This window comes from Pelobates fuscus, chromosome 13, assembly GCF_036172605.1.
Source record: "Pelobates fuscus isolate aPelFus1 chromosome 13, aPelFus1.pri, whole genome shotgun sequence".
Lineage (NCBI taxonomy): Eukaryota > Metazoa > Chordata > Amphibia > Anura > Pelobatidae > Pelobates > Pelobates fuscus.
In genome coordinates this window covers 88,662,739-88,676,855 of record NC_086329.1, presented here as the reverse complement: position 1 = coordinate 88,676,855, position 14,117 = coordinate 88,662,739, and positions in this window count along the sequence as shown.

Here is a 14,117-nt window from a genome sequence, read left to right as displayed (position 1 = left end):
TGGGACACATTATCAGCATGCACACAGTGTTACTATTGGGACACATTATCAGTAGGCACACAGTGTTACTATTGGGGACACAGTATCAGCACGCACACAGTGTTACTATTGGGGACACATTATCAGCATGCATGCAGTGTTACTATTGGGGACACATTATCAGCAGGCACACAGTGTTACTATTGGGGACACATTAACAGCACGCACACAGTGTTACTATTGGGGGACACATTATCAGCAGGCACACAGTGTTACTATTGGGGACACATTTCTGCAGATATATCCACAGCTATAAATACTTAAACACCAATAAAGTATCTACTTGTGTCCAAAGGTGATGAAATGTACATCTGAGCTCTGAATTATCACTGAACCCTGCAGCTATTGATAGACTGACCCTTACAACTTAACGCAGAGCAATGAATTAATCCACAGACTGAGCACTGAGAACCAAACAAGGTACCCCACAGGTTTTCATAAACCCAACAGTGAACCATATACAACTCCTTTGACTAAACCAGCAACTTTGGGTCTCTCTATAGACGGAACATTGAACCCTGCAGCTCAATGTAAACTAAGCACTTCTATCCTCTGGACCAAATACGTAAAGGGGCAGCTGATGCCTTCAGCCAATGAACTGGCACTGCACTGCTAGGCATAGCTCAGGTGAGCTAACAGAAGCTCTCTGTGGGACCTTTCCTGAAGGCTATGGCCAGTGATCAGAGGACCACAGGTAAACTATGAACCAATTCACAAAATATTTGACTACCTACCCTCAATGGATGCCAAGGAACTTCTAGAAGCATAATTACAGCATGCTACAATGGTTTGATTGTGGCGCTTGGATTGTAGTTTTTGAGTTGACTTATTTTGCTCATGTTAGAAGAAAGAAATGCATGATATAAATCTCACAGAAGAAAATACAATAATATTACAGGAAAGGAATGAAGAATATAGCAGCAGCTAAACACTTTGTAAAGGTAATTATGTGCAAGATTCATTTTGGGGTACGCAAAGTCTGTTTGAAATATTCCTTTTTTTATGTTAGCAGTAGAAAATATTTATATGGCCCTTACACGAAATGAAATAAAGTGGTTATCTTCCCTGCCTCTGGGAAATGTTCTACAAGGTGCCAGTAAAACTGATTATTCTAACCCGTCATGCTGATAATAGATACAGGACTGGAGAAGATATTTTTTTTGCCCAAGGTAACTGTATGAATTATCCAGCCATTTCTGTACTACGATAGACCCTGAATTATGCAACTGTTAAAGGCTTAATGTTTTCTGTGCTGAAGATTCAGAACATTCTATTTGTCGTGGTAAGATTGAGTGACCTCGTTATGCCATCCTACTGAACACTCTGCAAACTAAACCCGCCAACCTGTACACCCACGCCCTGCCATCTAACACCCTGTGGGGATATTTATGGGATGATAATAGTAAACAGTTGAGAATTGCCCACTATTTCAATTCTCCAGATCTAGAAGATCGTTATCATGTAAGTGAAATGTATTCCATATAAATAAAATCACAATTTGTTATAAAAATAGATACAATTTATTGTGACAATTTAAATAATAATAATATGTAACATGCGTGATAATAATCAATGAATATTTAGTATAACATGAATATGCAATACAATGGCAATACACATTCCAATGGTTAACATAGCAATTGTCAAGACAATGATTTATGATGGGCTTCACAGAGAAAAAGAAAACTTTCTTTCACAGATCGCAGCGAAAGGCCATAAACCTTTTGCTAGCAGTTAACTAAATAACTGAGTAACCCTTTCAATGCTGGTTAGATCCTTCTGGACATATAAGATCTCTTCTCATGTAATTTTAAATAACATAACATTTAAACCAGCTCATTAGTCATTTCCTGGAACCATCCAATAAGAGAAATCTACCAAATTCTATAAGCTGAATTTTAACTTGCCTAAAAAGATATCTTATCTTATATTAGAGCAAATCAATACAACTGGATAAATACCACGATATGCTAACATGTGATGATATCACAATAATATATAATTATTCTTAATTCCACCTGCAGAATGGAATGCTTATAACTATATATTCTTTAGATTAACTAAGATTTCTAAATATCGAAATCTGACCGTGATTTATCCAGTCATATATCATGCTATTAGAAAATGTTTAATTAAATTATATTAATTAAAGGAAACCAGCATATTTACCAGTTAAAGAGATGTTCTCATCAGATGTTCTCAGGTAGCTAAGTGTCAAGGAATGTTTCTTTCTCGCTCTGACTCACTTGCTTCTTACTTCTTGTCTTTCTTCTCCCCTTGCTTGCTCCTTTGCTCCTCTTAGCCTGTGATCCTCATTTTTAAAGGGCCAGACTTTCTGTTCGTCATTACTTGATAAGCCAATAGGAAATTGAAGGTGGGGTCACCCTGCATATAGCAATTTAGGTATTTGGTCCATAGAGGGCAGTATCGCCTAAGTAAACTTTCCTATCCAGGAAACAGTTAACTTTTCCTGATGACGATTTTGACGTAATTTGGCTTATCTATATGGCTGCCATAATTTTAAGTTTACTTGTCAGTTCAAAGAGTTTCTTTGGATTTTCACCAGACAGTGTGTCGACAATTCCTGCTGTAATTTCTAGAATTGACAGTTTACACTTAATTTCAACTTTTACTTACAATGAGAATCTTGTAAAATTTAGAAAGTAAAATTAATTACTAAGTCTTATCTGGTCACTGGTGTCTGGCTTTCTTGTGTGAAGCTAACATTAAGAAGAATATTCCATCCCCTTCTCCGTTAGACTCATTGTATCACTTGGTTTGTTTATACAAAGCATTCCTTAGTTCAGGCTAGTGTTTAGTTACAAAGAGGATAGAAATTTGTGTCTTTGTTAGCTTGAAATCCAAAATGGAGTCTGCTCTGTTCTGAGTGATTCAGACAATATGCACTTTGAATTTCTATCATAGCACAAAATGTCTGCCGATATAAATATCCTGACAACCCTACCCAAACCTCCGGTCACTGACTGCGTTCTACCTGTCTCTTCTAAAGTAACCAAATTATACTTATGAAAGTCAAAACATTCTAGTTGTTTTGTCATAACTGAGAGGCCTTGCGATAAGACTCGCTTTCTTTAACCACCAATAGAACCTTATACCTATTAAAACTCTACCCGACATTTAAACAATATTGCCATCCAACATTCCAACCATCTGGTCAACATCTACTTCATCTATTCCAACCTTCTACCTACTCACTGTACTATAATATTCCATAGTACCATTTACCAATTCATTGACTGCTTGCCACCCACCTTTCCCATTCACTCTCTGAATCCCACTCAGCCTTTTACCCACTAATATCCTACCCATCCTTCTACCCATTAAGGGTCTGAATCCCGCCCAATATTCTACCCATTTACCTCCCTCTTGCACTCAACCTTCTAAACACACATTGCCTGCTAACGTCCTAACTGACATTTTATCCAGTTTCTGCCCTCTCCCAATATGCTTAACTATGTACCCCAAACCACTATCCTCCCCAGCGCTAATATTGTAACAATCTGCATTCTCATTAACATCCTACCCTGGCTGTCTAGTTAGAATCTAGCATATTTAGGTATCCAGTTGTTATTGTTACATTAACATTTCCTCGCTAGTGAATTCAGTGGCAATGTCCCCTAGAACCATTTTATTAACATGAACTAGATATGTTCCTGGGTTACACAGTAGGTATTAGGTATCGGTATTTTAACGGTATATTTCATCACCTTAACTTGCCCCACACAGGGATAGCAATGCTATTCCAGCTGCTGTAAATTACTATAAGAGATAACTCAGCAACCAGTCAGACTTTAGGTGGGGGATATAATGCTATGGCAGCTGCAATAGATTACAATGTATATTATATTAAAGGGGAATTGTCACTACAGGATGAAACCCTGTTTTTTTTTTTGTTACTCTATTTTGTTTTAAATTTGCCCATGAAAATTAAAGGGACAGTTTAGACACCACAACAACTTAATATAAATGAAGTTGTTATGGTGCCCTATGGTGCCAGGAGGTCCCTGGGCTCACTCTTACCTCAAAGGGGTTAAACCATTGTGAAACATCCAGCGCCAGTCTCAGCTGCCCCCCAAGACGGCATCTGGCTTCTGTAATTTCAGTTTCAGGAAGCATGGGGCAGGAGTGGCCAGCTGACACCCCATTCACAAAACTGATTTGGAAGAGGTACATTTCTTTGCAAGCCAATTTTCTGAATAGGGAATCACTGATTGCACCTGCCCGGCAGCACTCATGAAATTTCAGAAGCCAGATGCCATCTGGGGGGAAGTTGAGACTGGCATTGGAGGCAACTTTAGGATTAAGCTGTTCGAGAATGGTTTAACTCCTTGAGGTGAAAGTAAGCCAAGGGGCTTCCTGACATTATAAGGCACCATAACAACTTCATTTAGATGACGTTGCTATGGTGCCTAACCAATCTCTTTAATTTTAAGTGCCCTCCTGGCACCAACGGTTTAACCCCTTGAGGTAAGCGTGAGTCCCGGGGCCTTATTTAGAGAAACTTGTTTTGGTGCCTGGAGTACATATGATGTCATATTCCAGTTCAGACAAGACAAACCCAAAGTAAACATTGCAGATGAATAGATGAAACAGAAACATTGTTTAATTTTCCCTCTTCTCTGTATGCTTTCTCTCTGCTGACTGAGGAGGAAGAGACAGAGCGTATAACAGTGATTGACAGGCAGCTATGATGCAGGCGCCCAGTTACAGGACAAAGAGCTATGGATTCCTACATTAAATTTTTCACACCGCATGAATACACATTTGTTAAATATAGGGGTCAGCAAGCATAATATTAAATAACCTGGGAAGTGGCAATACATCTTTAAACCAGACTGGACTGATCTTGAGTCGGGTATTATACCATTCCACCTATTATCAGAATGACCTTCAGACAGAGGCAGTGCCATACGAGTTGCTCAGACCCCCCGGTTCAAGAGTAATTCTCGACCGCAGCAGATTAAAACTCATCATAGGTCATACTTGGTTCAGTGAAAATAGTGTTCAGTCACTGTCCATTACAAGCTCTTATTTTGCTTGGCCATGGCAGGGTTACTACCACTCCAACTTCTGTAAGATTACTGTGTACAAAATACCAACCACATAGTAGCTATATCTCACAAAAACATGCATTTTATATTTTACGGGTTGAAGAAAGCTGGCTTTCCACAGTTACTGTATTGTCCAATCTGAGGAGTCTCATTGAGATGTCTTACAGACAAACCACGTACATGCGCATCTGACTATCCTTACATTATATTACGGCTCATTGAGAATTGCATGAGTGGCAAGGGTGGAGCAGCCCTTCATTCCCACTTTAAACTATAGCAGTGGAAGTGGTGGCAATGCTGTATTTCTCTCTATTCTAGACCTGAGTGCCTCTGTGACGGTAGTGACTGGTATCACCGTCTAGTATTCCTTTTCCCAATAGCAGAGTATCGCCTAGAATCCACAGGAATAAATATTGCTTGTATCGCCAAATAGTCCACACATGAGCCAAAGCTTAATGCTGGAACAAGACTGATTTACTGGAAGCAACAGGCATTCAATATATACAGTACAAAGGCCTCCTCTGGGCCAGGCTAGATAATTGAGTTTCAGCAACATACTAAACTCAATTATCTGCTGGCCAGAAACATTAACAATTTTCAACATTTTTGGAAATATACTTTCTACATGACATATGAATATAATGTATCCAAATTGCACGAAAATCCGTTCGGTAGTTTTCGTGTCGCATCGTGTGGAAGTTTGACCGGCTCGCCATGTGGTTGTATCCGATTTAGAGTTCCATGAAATTGGTAGCAAGCGCCGGTCTCCGTTCGTGCAGAATTACACGAAAACCACCATAGTTATACTGCATCTGGTTACATGAGAATGCGCCCCTCGTTCGGTTGATTAGAACTCCCAAACGCCGGTCTGATACTGTGAATGGAAATAGGTCAGACGGGACTACCATAAAGACCGGGTGTTCATTTGATTGCCATGCCGAAAACAGTTCCAGGCAATCCACGAGTAAGTTCCGCTGGCCGCATTCGGGAGATTTAACATGGCCGCCATCCTTTGTTCTCGCCACGTGTTCGTATGCGGAATGGCAGCCACCTAGGAGCACTCAATTACTTTGTGGTTTTCGTGTGGTTACTTGGTGTTCTAAGTTCTGATTGCTACCCAAGGTGGTCTCTGTTTAGTAGAACAAATAAATTTCCCGAACACATAAATAAAACGAATATTTCAAAGTCACTTAAATAGCAGGGAGAGGAAATAACCGAATGGATACAGTTAAATACAGGGAAATCCTTTACAGCCTCCATCTTGACTTCATCAATCATTGAGCTAAACTTTGCCCATTTCTGTTATTGAAGACTTGGATGAAAAACCACAAACATTGGCTTTATTGCACTTCATTTCCAATATGCGCTATAACTGTACCTGGATATTACAATCTAGTGATATCCAGTCCTGGCTACAATTACTAAATATTTAATATAAACATGGAAGATGCTGCTATCCACTACAAATTACGACACCCACCGACTCATCTAAATTCTGCTCAGAGAGCATGTTACCCCATTTGCCGCAGACTCCCACCAGACAAACAAAGGCATGGGTTTCCTGCATTTACTTTCATGTACAGGCGACTTGTGGCATCTCTACTGGCCGAGCATCTTGTAAAATACAGAACCATACCTCCAAACAGTTTTAATGGACAAGATGGACACAATCATTTTAGGGGTGTTAATGGGGTTGTGGCCGTTCTGAGAAATTTTAAGTGACTTACTAATAACAATTTATGCAACTAAAATGTAATTTAGAGAAAGAACAATGTACCTTGTTTACACAGACTGATTTCTAAACACATTTATTGCTGTTTAACCTCATCACGTTATTAGGGCATGCTATGCCGTCTTACAAAAGGAGGGCTTTAGCTCACCATACAATCTGGCCCTTCCTTTGTACCTTAGCTGCCGATCGCACTCCTGGGACCTTCCTGACATTTCACCACAATCACATGACTCGGGTCGGCTAGATTGGCTGCAGGGGGACTGCCTGGGTTGTCAGGCTGGTCCCCTAATATATAATTAATAATATCAGATAATTTTATATGTGTATATATGTATTTTTTTTCTTCATTCTAAGTGTATTTGATATTAATATATAATTATATATTATTTTTTTATTCTATGTGTATTTTGATATTAATACTATACTTCATAACAGCCTTGCACAAATACCAGATAATGTATCTTGCAAGTCCTATATTTGACTCTGTAACTTTCCAAAACACCATAAAACCTGTTCATGGGGGATAATGTTGTACTCATGAGACATCACAGAACACAAATATGAGTGTTTTAGAGCAGTAAAACATATAATGACAATGATATCATCAGTAAAAGTGCAGTTTTTGTGTGAAAAACACATATAACAACTCTGAACACTAACATTGCCTGGGTTTGTGACTATAAGTGGCTATAAAATAGACTGAGCATACCCCATTTTGTAAATGGTATGCAGTTATGGGGGTAATTTTCATTCCGGGACTGCCATACGGTCTCATAGGCAACATTGGTTCAGCAGTCCAATCTGGAAAAGTTCAATGTGTAAAAAACTGAAATGGGGAAGCCCTATATTTGACCATTTACAAAACACCATAAAACCTGTACATGTACTGCTAGACAGGGACAGATTAGAAGTGCAGTGGACCTAGTGCTGACAATTATGATGGGCCTGATTACAGAATCTTATCGACCAAAAACACTAAAACAATCATACCACCCAAGTGTCATGCATCTGGTGGACGTGGTGCTAGAGGGAAACTCATAGGATGCAGAAAACACATAACTTATGCTAATCTCTCTCTTTCACCTTGCATATATATCCATACCCCCTAACAGCAGTGTCTGGTGAAGCAGGATGTCGGTGGGCGGGGTAAAAGGGTCACAGACGCAAATCACGTAACCAGAATTACGTAACCGGATCTGCTCAAAGGGGCAAACATGCTCAAAAAGGGGGCTTGTCTGCTCGAAGAATTAGAAGGCCAGCCTGGCATGAATGTATGTAAAATACAAAATACAAGAAAAAAATATATACCGTATATACTCGAGTATAAGCCGACCCGAATATAAGCCGAGGCCCCTAATTTTACCCCCAAAAACTGGGAAAACTTATTGACTCGAGTATAAGACTAGGGTGGAAAATGCAGCAGCTACTGGTAAATTTCTAAATAAAATTAGATCCTAAAAAAATTATATTAATTGAATATTTATTTGCAGTGTGTGTGTATAAATGCAGTGTGTGTGTATGAATGCAGTGTGTGTGTATGAATGCAGTGTGTGTATGAATGCCGTGTGTGTATGAGTGCAGTGTGTGTATGAATGCAGCGCGTGTGTATGAGTGCAGCGCGTGTGTATGAGTGCAGTGTGTGTATGAATGCAGTGTGTGTGTGTGAGTGCAGTGTGTGTATGAGTGCAGTGTGTGTGTGTGAATGTGTATGAGTGCAGTGTGTGTATATGACTGCAGTGTGTGTGTGTGTGTATGAATGCAGTGTGTGTATATGAGTGCAGTGTGTATGAATGCAGTGTGTGTGTGTGTGTATGTGTGCAGTGTGTGTATGAGTATGTGTGCAGTGTGTGTATGAGTATGTGTGCAGTGTGTGTGTGTTGCAGAGCCTGGTGGGGGGTGGGCAATTTTATTATTTTTTTTTAATTATGTTAATATTTTTTTATTATTATTTTTTATTTTATTTTATTTAATTATTATTTTTTTAATTATGTTAACCCCTTATGACCGGAGGGCGTACTATTACGTCCTTTTAAAAGCGTCTCTAAACGCCGCAGGGCGTAATAGTACGCCCTCCGTTTTTTTGTAACTTACCCGGTCGCCGACGATCCCACGCCGGCGATCGCGGTTGGGGGGACTCCCAGGGAGCCCCCCGCGGCACGTCCGCCCTCCAGGAGCCCTCCCGGCCATGTGAGAGTGAGGTCCTTGCGAGGACCTCACAATCACATGGCCGGGTTAGCTGCCTGCTGCATTGCCAGCAGGGGGACCAACTGTAATGACAGTTGGTCCCCCTGCTGGCTGAAAATCAAATAAAAAAATGTTAAAACAGTGTAAAAAAATTAAATTATATACTTAGATCATATATATATATTAAATATATATGATCTAAGTATATATATACACACACATATACATACACACACATACACCGTCTAGGTGTATTTTAATATTAATATATATATAATTATATATATATATTAATATCAATTTACACGTAGACTGATACTGATTAAATATATATATAAATATTGTTATATATATATATTTATAAATAATATTAAAAAATAAATATATAAATACGTAAAAAAATAAAATAAAATAAATAATTAAAAATAAAATATTAAAAAATATATAGATGTGTTTCATTTCGTTCTAACTGTATTGTGATATTAATATATATATTTTTATATCAAAATACACTTATAACGAAATAATATATATATCTATATGCATAAATATATACGTATATATCACTATATATATACCTATATATAAATAAAAATATAAAAAAAAATTATATATATATATACGTATATATACACATATGTATATATATACATATATTAATTCTACACATATATTTATGTAATAATTTTACATAATTAGGTATCCTAATTAATTACAATTAGCGGGACCTGCCTGACAACCCATGCCGAAAGTAAAGGGAATTTTATTTGCTAGCACTATATTTAACCCTATAACTTTCCAAGACACCATAAAACCTGTACATGGGGGGTACTGTTTTACTCGGGAGACTTCGCTGAACACAAATATTAGTGTTTCAAAACAGTAAAATGTATTACAACGATGATATCGCCAGTAAAAGTGAAGTTTTTTGCATTTTTCACGCACAAACAGCACTTACACGGACGATATTATTGCTGCAATACTTTTTACTGTTTTGAAACACAAATATTTGTGTTCAGCGAAGTCTCCTGAGTACAACAGGACCCCTCATGTACAGGTTTTATGGTGTTTTCAAAAATTATAGCGTCAAATATAAGGCTTGTGTTTCATTTTTTTCACTTTAAAATTCGCCAGATTGCTTACGTTGCCTTTATGACCCTATGGTAGCCCAAGAATGAAAATTACCCCTATGATGGCATACTATTTGCAATAGTAGACAACCCAAGGTATTGCAAATGGGGTATGTCCAGTCTTTTTTAGTAGCCACTTAGTCACGAACACTGGCCAAAATTGGCGTCTTTTGCATTTTTCACACACAAACAAATACTAACGCTAACTTTGGCCAGTGTTTGTGACCAAATGGCTACTAAAAAAGACTGGACATACCCCATTTGCAATACCTTGGGTCGTTTACTATTGCAAATGGTATGCCATTATGGATGTAAATTTATTTCCTGGGCTACTATACAGTCTCAAAGGCAACGTAACCAATCTGGCGAATTTCAATTTCAAATGTAATGCGCTATATTTGACCCTGTAACTTCCAAAACACCATAAAACCTGTACATAGGGGGTACTGTTTTACACGTGAGACTTTGCTGAATACAAATATGTGTATTTTATTGCAGTAAAAGCAAACAGTATTATGACATTGACAGTTAAAATGTCATGTAGAACTAAAAAAATGAAAAAAAAAATCTTATTTTCTCCCATTTTTTCCATATTAAATTATGTTTCATAGCTAAATATTTGATATTAAATGAAAGCCCTGTTTCCCCTGAATAAAATGATATATAATAAGGGGGGGTGCATTTAATATGAAAGAGGTGAATTACGGTTGGACAGACATATAGCGCAAATGCCAGGTTTTGTTTACATTTTGTTTCGTTCACAACTTGTACATTTGGCTGCGGTGTTAAGGGGTTAATATTTTTTTATTATTATTTTGTATTTTTTTTTTTTTATTTGTACTATTATTATTTTTTTAATTATTAATATTTTATTATTTATATTTATTTATTTTCGTCCCCCCTCCCTGCTTGCTAGCTGGCCAGGGAGGGGGGCTCTCACTCCCTGGTGGTCCAGTGGCATTGGTAGTTCAGTGGGGGGAGAAGGGGGGCTGGCAGGGAGCACTTACCTCTCCTGCAGCTCCTGTCAGCTCCCTTCTCCTCCGCGCCGGTCCGGTCAGCTCCTCTCTCAGCTCACAGTGTAAGTCTCGCGAGAGCCGCACTATGACCCCGCGGCTCTCACGAGACTTACACTGGGAGCTGACCGAGGTGCTGAACGGACCGGCGCGGAGGAGGAGAGAGCTGACAGGAGCTGCAGGAGAGGTAAGTTACAGCTCTGCAGCCCCCACAGCCCCCAGTCTGTATTATGGCAATGCAAATTTCCATAGTACAGACACTGACTCGAGTATAAGCCGAGTTAGGTTTTTTTCAGCACAAAAAATGTGCTGAAAAACTCGGCTTATACTCGAGTATATACGGTAAATAACTTAAAGGGATTCTCCAGTGCTAGGAAAACATATTTGTTTTCCTGGCACTGCAGGACCTTGTAGTGCCCCTCTCCCTCCCACCCCTTGTCCCAAGTTGCTGAAGGGGGTTAAAACCCCTTCAGTGATTTACCGGAGTCCAGCGCCGATGTCCCTCTGAACTGGTCAGTCTCCGCCTACTCTCCTACCCCGCTGGCTGACGTCATTCAATGCTTTCCTATGGTTATTTCGGTGATGCTGGAGGTCCTCACATAGCGTGTTTTAAGACGGCGGAAGTCCCTCTAGTGGCTGTCTGATAGACAGCCACTAGAGGAGGACTTAACCCTGCAAGGTAAATATTGCAGTTTATGAAAACTGCAATAATTACACTTGCAGGGTTAAGGGTAGTGGGAGTTAGCACCCAGACCACTCCAATGGGCAGAAGTCGTCTGGGTGCCCGGAGTATCCCTTTAACTGAATTAATTAATCAGCAGCTTCCCAGAGTAACCCTTCCCAGTGGTTCACTGACTAGTAGAAGTATAGAATATAGAAAAAAGTGGGATACAGCTGCAAACCTGAAAAAACAAACAAAATAACATAGTGTAGTATCCTCTTAAACAGTATATGACACACCAATATAGTGCACTCACAAAATGTCAGGATAACAATCGCCTGTAGGGTGCCTCCCCCGATAGCAAGTGGGGGGCTAAACGTGATCCTCCTCTCCTTACCTTTTTTGATATTCAGGAGTATGAACACAGCAGAAATCAGGAAAATAGTAAAAAAAGCTTAATTTATTGCCAATGGTTAAAATGTATATGAGACAAAGATAAGTCCTATGCGTTTCGTTCCAATGTTGAAACTTCCTCAGGGACTTTGTAAAAATAAGGTAAAATCACAAGCTTGCAAAATGGAGTATAACAAAACTTCCTGCCACGTAGGACTTATCTTTGTCTCATATACTTTTTAACCATTGGCAATAAAGTAAGCTTTTTTTTAAAGTAAGCTCCGTTCATACTCCTGAATATCGAAAAAGGGAAGGAGAGGAGGATCACATTTGGCACCCTACAGGCGATTGTTATCCTGACATTCTGTGAGTGAGGATACTACACTATGTTATTTTTTTTTTTTTTTTAGGTTTGCAGCTGTATCCCATTTTTTTCTATATTCTATATGAATGTATGTAAGGCTGTCTGCCAATCATGCAGCCTGGCCAATTAAGGGCATATTATGGAGACAGCACCCTGAGCTCGGCATAAATGCGCCTAATGTTGCGCTTGCTGAACGCTTTCTAAGGACTGCCCCCTACTACTCACTTGTCCACTCCTTTCCTTACCTTCTTACCAGCAGGCAGAAGATCCTGGTATACAGTCTTGGACAGAGAAAAGGTGTATGTAGTGAGTGTAATAGAAAAGGAACGTGCCACAGTGTTAGAGAGACTAAAGCAGCAAAAGTATTTGCACACAGCGCAAAGTCAGCTTTACCTTAAAGGAACACTATAGTCACCTAAATTACTTTAGCTAAACAAAGCAGTTTTAGTGTATAGATCATTCCCCTGCAATTTCACTGCTCAATTCACTGTCATTTAGGAGTTAAATTACTTTGTTTCTGTTTATGCAGCCCTAGCCACAGCCCTAGCCAAAAAAAACTGGTTTCACTTTCAAACAGATGTAATTTGCCTTAAATAATTGTATGTCAATCGCTAAATTGAACTTTAATCACATACAGGAGGCTCTTGCAGGGTCTAGCAATCTATTAACATAGCAGGGGATAAGAAAATCTTAATTAAACAGAACTTGCAATAAAGAAAGCCTAAATAGGGCTCTCTTTACAGGAAGTGTTTATGGAAGGCTGTGCAAGTCACATGCAGGGAGGTGTGACTAGGGTTCATAAACAAAGGGATTTAACTCCTAAATGGCAGAGGATTGAGCAGTGAGGCTGCACGGGCATGTTCTATACACCAAAACTGCTTCATTAAGCTAAAGTTGTTCAGGTGATTATAGTGTCCCTTTAACTAATTTCATTGTCTGCCAGTCTACACAAGTCTTGTTCCTCTTCATCCCTCTTAAAGGGACACTCCAGGCACCCAGACCACTTCTGCTCATTGGAGTGGTCTGGGTGCCAACTCCCACTACTCCTAACCCTGCAAGTGTAATTATTGCAGTTTTTTATAAACTGCAATAATTACCTTGCAGGGTTAACTCCACCTCTAGTGGCTGTCTACTAGACAGCCACTAGAGGTCACTTCCTGATTTATAGCAAGGATTTTCCTTGCTAGAGCGTCGCTGGACGTCCTCACGCTGTGTGAGGACCTCCAGCGTCGCTCATTTCCCCATAGGAAAGCATTGAAAATCTTTTTCAATGCTTTCCTATGGGGAGCGCTAATGCACATGTGCATTAAGTCTCCTCGGCCGGTGGGCGGGATCAGTCTTGCACACCGGCCGACGGAATCACAGGGAGGAGCGGCACGGAGGAGGAGACAGCGACGAGGGACATCGCCGCTGCCTCAGGTAAGTGACTGAAGGGGTTTTCACCCCTTCAGCAACTGGGGATTGGGGGGTGGGAGGGAGAAGGACCCTCCAGTGCTAGGAAAACGGATTGTTTTCCTGGCACTGGAGTT